We start from the raw sequence: 5,933 nt of genomic DNA on the forward strand, positions 1-5,933 counted from the left end.
AATTTGACATATCTGTACCATAAGTATACGAGTAATATAGTCAATGACACAATTATAGGTCACAGTATGGGTTTCTTTCAATAACTGGCATTCCAAAATAAGGTTCTCTAATGCAAGAGATAAATTCCATAGCATCAAACTATGACCATATGATTAAAGACAACAACAAGTAAATAAACAAGATCTAGAAAAGTATCAGAATTCAACATAATATTTTATCATACAATTATCCGTACCCGAAGTAACTAGCTTCAAAGTTACGAAAAAGTTTGATACAAATTGATCTTCGATGTACTGGCAATACTAAATGGGTCGTTGCAAGTAAACACTTATAATTTTCAGCCAAAAAAAGACCTTACTGTAACACCCCTTACCCGTATTCGACACTGGAATAGGGCACGAGGCATTAACGGACTTAAATTTAAACAAACATTCAAAATCGAGACACGAATTTCCAATCAAATTTAAAACTTTCCTTAACATTCATTCTGTCCCTAAAACGAGCCTACGAGACTCAAAACATACATTGAAAGTGGTTCGGGACTAAACCGAGAACTTTAGAAAAATTTACAACGCTTAGAAAATTTTCACTAAATAGGGGTCACACACCCGTGTGGCTTGGGACACGCCTGTGTAAGCAGGTCGTGTGGTCACACACGCCCGTGTCCCCAACCCGTGTAACTCTCTGTTTATGATGTCATTAACAAATTGAAGTCACACGGCCAAGGCACATGCCCGTGTGCTTAGGCCGTGTGGTTGAATAAATTTTCAGAATTTTTCATAAAATAGTTACAGACTTCACATGGCCAGGGCACACGCCCGTGTTCAAGGTCGTGCCATCCACACGACTGAGACACATGCCCGTGTCTTTGCCTGTGTGCTCGATACTGAGCATTCCATTTTGCAACAATTAAGGTGTAAGGGACACACGACCAGAACATACACTCATGAGGCAAGCCATGTGTCACACACGGCCTAGACACGTGTCCGTGTATCTACCCATGTGGACAAAAATAAGGCTATTTACCAAGCCTTTTTGCCACCCTTCCATGCACAACCTTTACAACAACATGTAATACCATTCCAAGTATAAACATACAACCAATTCAGCCACAACCAAGGGATCCACACATCATTTACATACTTATTAACTCATACCATGCAATTTCCACATCCATGAAAGACGTCATCATATGCATATAAAATTAAACCAATGTTCGACAATTTCAATGCCTATTTACAAAATGTATCATCAACCATACTTGACACTTAAGAATTTGGACGGACATTAACATCATACATGCACCACTTGAACATCCTTTGCCATTCTAATGGTTAAGTCACAAAATATTACTTACAAGCCTTCATCTATTCCAAATAGCTTATACATGACACTATACCAAAATGAATCATTTAGCTATACCAAAAGGAGATTTGTGGATAGTGTGATCTTGCTCCGACCGAATCCTCCAACCTTCGCAAGCTTTATGAGCACTATAAGCATTTTCATGCTTAGTAAGTTTGCGTAATAGAAAGAAAACTTACCAGTTATAATTATTCAGATAAAAATACATACGCATTTATTCCATCAATAACTTTGACAAGTTACCTAAATTCAGTTGCTCATTAAACAAGTTAGTCATATACGTCATGAAGTATTCAAACCAACATAGATGAGCTCACCATAATATAAACTTTCATATCATTTCACAATTTCCATTTTTCAAGATTTCTTTTCGTTGAACTATTGTAAATCTCGATAGAGACTCGGGTAGTATACTTGAGGTATACATGTCAATCGTCTGTCAATTTACATCTAGAGTACTCCTTGAACACATATTCATAGAGCATACTCTCAAGTCATATTTATATAACAAGATTACTAGTCCAAGCTAAATCTTGTCTTTAGCATTCGCTCTCAAGAGCTTATTCAAGATTACCAATCCAGGCTAAATCCCTTTGATAATGTTAGCTCTAATGAGCCTACTATGGATTACTCGTCCGGGCTAAATCCATTTCATAACATTTTCTCAAGAGAGTGTAGCTCAGGATTACCCGTCCAGGCTAAATCCTTTCTATATTATTTTTGTTCAATTCAAGGAAATTATTATAATCCATCGAAATACAATGCTCAACCGGGACAATGACATTTTATTCATGTTTTCCATCTTATGATTATTTCATAGTGTGTATCATTACGTATATATTATCTCAATCACACAATTCAATCAAAACATAATAAAATACCAAATTAATTTACATGAACTTACCTTGAGAATGGTTCGTATTTGAACGCAACTACTCCGAGACCTTTCGTTTTCCTCGATCTAGTTTCATAATCGATTGTTTCGAGTCTATATAAGTAAATTCGACTATCAATTGATCATTTTACACATACATTTACATTAATTTGCATACTAGACATAATTACCATTTTGTCCTTAACTTTTTGACATTTTACATTTTAGCCCCTAGGCTCATAAAATGAAATGTGTTCAATTTCTTGGTAACCCAAGCCTAGCCGAACTGTATACATGCTCATATCAGCCCACAGTTTCCATTAAATCAGATTTTTACTACCCATTTTACAACTTTTTTACAAATAGGTCCTTTTATGCATTTTTTCATCAAAAATCACCTAGTAAAAGTTGTTTATTATACATCAAACTTTCATTTTCTACCATAAAACATCAAAACACATGCATGTCATGCATGGGTAAAATTTTAAATATGAACCCTACTTCAAAACAATGTTAGAAATAGAAAGATCGGGTGAATATGACTTCAAAAACATAAAGAGAATTAAAAACAGGGCTAGGATGTACTTACAATCAAACTTGAAAGTTGAACAAACCCTAGCTGTGGAGAGCTTGAAAATTTCAGCTATGGTGAAGAAGATGGAAAAAATTTTAGCTTTATTTTCCCTTTTTAATTCATTTCATAACCAAATGACCAAAATGCCCTTAATACCTTACTTTAAAATTTCACGTAATCATGTCCATTTTTATCCATAAACTTAACTAATAGTCTAATTATCATACAAGGACCTCTAATTTAAAATCTCATAGCAATTGGACACCTTTAACATCTAGAATTCAAGTTTTGCACTTTTTATAATTTAGTCCTTAAAACTAAATTGAGTGCCCAAACGTTAAAATTTTTGAACAAGATTTTCACAGAATAGTTCCATAAAACTATAAACCATAAAAATATAATAAAAATAAATTTTACTACGTCGGATTTGTCGTCCCGAAACCACTGTTCCGACTAGACTTAAAATCGAGATGTTACACTTACAATGTCTAAGTAATGTAAGAAATTTATGCTAACGAATAATGAGACATACAGTTAAAGAAATGGGACGGATATAAATGATACAATTTGTTCATATGCAATGCAAGGGAATTCGTGATTTGATTGTTCAAAGGCTTTGATCATAACTACGAGATGAACTGAATCTAAAAACGGTAACTGTATTTTCATCAAACGGTGAGGGACACACCATTGTTTGTTGCAATAAGATTTACTATCTTTGTAGCTACCTTTAATGACCTGTCTTCTAATGAGTTGAATTAAAAGATAAGTTTTACAAAAACTATTAGAATTTATGGGTTGTTGATGCATTTAAAACGAAGAGGAACATATGTGAGCATCATTTAATAAAATTGGTATTAAGGCATAAATGTAGAACTACATAAACCAAGGAAAAACCATACGATGCATCAGGTGTCTGATATCCCAAGGCTGAATTTTCGAAGCAAGATTGGAGCATCTCGGTATTTATCGCACCAAGACTAAGTGCTACAACAGCAAATCCACAAGGCATCTCATTTGTTAATGTTCTGTTTAAACCTTCAACAGCCCATTTTGATGCACAGTATGGTACAACCTATTGAGATACAAGGATGTTCCAAATTTCATTCAATAATTTCGAAGATAGAACATATTTTAAAAAAATGAAATATGATCTCTACTGAGGATGGTAGTAGATCAAATATCTACAATTTTTGTAATATATGAATCACTGTAACTGCTTTAAAATCCAAATTAAATAATATTATCCTCCAAATATATAAATTTGCCAAAATATTTGAATTTAGCAAGACAACAAATTTTAAAAAGTAAAGTAGATAATCAATTTGTATATCAAAATCTGCTATCCACAAAAACAAAATGGATTCAGTTAGGATTCAATATCCTATCAACAAAAGTAAAGTAGATTCAGATATAGGACTCATTAAAATATCCAAATACATTATATGTATAAGTAATATAGATTAAAATAATAAATATCCGAAGGTTGAATTCTATACAAAGAGTACTATCATACCTAAATACACAATATTGAAATTTGCAAAAAGCACATATGATATCTACAAATACTAGAATCTAACTATCCAATGCCATCCCTACTCCTCAACTTGGCAACCATGATAGGCAACGACCACAAGGAGTTAAAAAAAACCGTGCCCCTTGAAGCTAGGATTTTATATGCTTCCTTCTAAAAGCTTTAAAAAAAACATTCAACTGCTTATAAATTCATTTTTGTTGTTTATGACAATGGTTCTTCATTTCATGTAAACAACTATGAATTTTTGTTTAGCTATGCCTTGGATGATTTCCTGTATTAAACATGATATTTAAAAAAGAACAATTCAAGATGTACAAAAATGTGTACAAGATGAAAATCATGAATTTACCAAAGCAGCACCATATCTTCCCGTATCCAGAAGAAATATTAACAGTAACCCTTCGACTTTTTGGAAGCATCAACGAGATAAAATGGCGTAACACATTTACAATCCCTTTTAAATTAACATCAATCATAATTTCAAACTCTTCAACAGGAACCTCCCAAATTCTATCGTTTTTATTTATTGTACCTACATTATTTACTGCAAATACCTTACAATGTTAGTAAAGAACCAGATTTGTAATTGAAAAAAGCAATTAAATTGAAGATCATGAAAGAGACTTACCGTTTTGGAGATAAGGGTCGTACTCGGTGTCAGAGAGATGCATCTTGATATCATCAAGGGTTTCACAAACTATAATAATCCAAAAATCAAAACATTGGGATTGTCAGAGGAGACTAGGACCTTCGCACCTAGTTGCCATTGGGATATCATTTTTCTCGGCAAGGATTTAGTTATGCCAAACAACAGAAGATGTTTGATGTAGAAGGTGAAGAAAACAAAACAAAAGATAAAGAGAGAGAGAGATAGATTAGAGATATTGATTGAGTGAATTTGGTTGATTTGCGGGAATTTGTGTGGGAAGAATGTGATGGTGAGGAAAGGTAGGGAATATTCGGTAATGAAAGAGATTAATCGACTCCATTTTTACCTTTTCATGAAATTTATTTAATTAAAAATATATTCTCATCCTATTTAAAAATTCAATTTAGCACTTAAAATCTAGTTGGACTGCCATATATAATTACCATGAGGGAGATAACGAAACTTAACAATAGAATGATCACTTTGTAACAAAATAACACAAGTAACTAAAACGTAACATTTCAAACATAGTTGACTAAAATATAACCTAAAGCAAACAAAATTGATTATTTTTATAATTTATCCTTAAATAAATTATTAAAAACTAAACGAAAACTAAAATCCACAGCATTACAGTGGAGCGAAAGTGTCAGCGATCAAAATCTGTTGAATTAAAGAGCAGCTACTATGATTATCGTAATCTAAAGCGGCCTTACTTCAATATTTTTAGGCAATTTCAAGCAATATTTCCAAAATATTTTTAGGTTCCAATGTTATAATTATATGAAAATTAAAGGGAAATCATTAATCATAAACACAAATTTCTCTTTTCTTACATGTGATAAACAACCAATTTCATTTTGGGAAACTACCTCCTTCTTAAGTCAACAAAGCTAGCCTGGCCTTAATTTTCAGATATTTTCACACCTTCCT

At 32.7% G+C, this 5,933-nt stretch overlaps 1 long non-coding RNA gene across 1 annotated transcript; it reads right to left on the reverse strand.

Annotated features, from left to right (window-relative positions):
- Positions 1-1,173: 1,173 nt before the first annotated feature.
- LOC107962929 (uncharacterized) lies at positions 1,174-5,300 on the reverse strand. Its single transcript, XR_001701824.2, has 3 exons — positions 4,980-5,300; positions 4,701-4,895; positions 1,174-3,889 (listed from the first exon to the last, which is right to left on the reverse strand). It is a non-coding gene; the product is annotated as an uncharacterized lncRNA (long non-coding RNA).
- Positions 5,301-5,933: the final 633 nt, after the last annotated feature.

This window comes from Gossypium hirsutum, chromosome A06 (genome assembly GCF_007990345.1).
Source record: "Gossypium hirsutum isolate 1008001.06 chromosome A06, Gossypium_hirsutum_v2.1, whole genome shotgun sequence".
Lineage (NCBI taxonomy): Eukaryota > Viridiplantae > Streptophyta > Magnoliopsida > Malvales > Malvaceae > Gossypium > Gossypium hirsutum.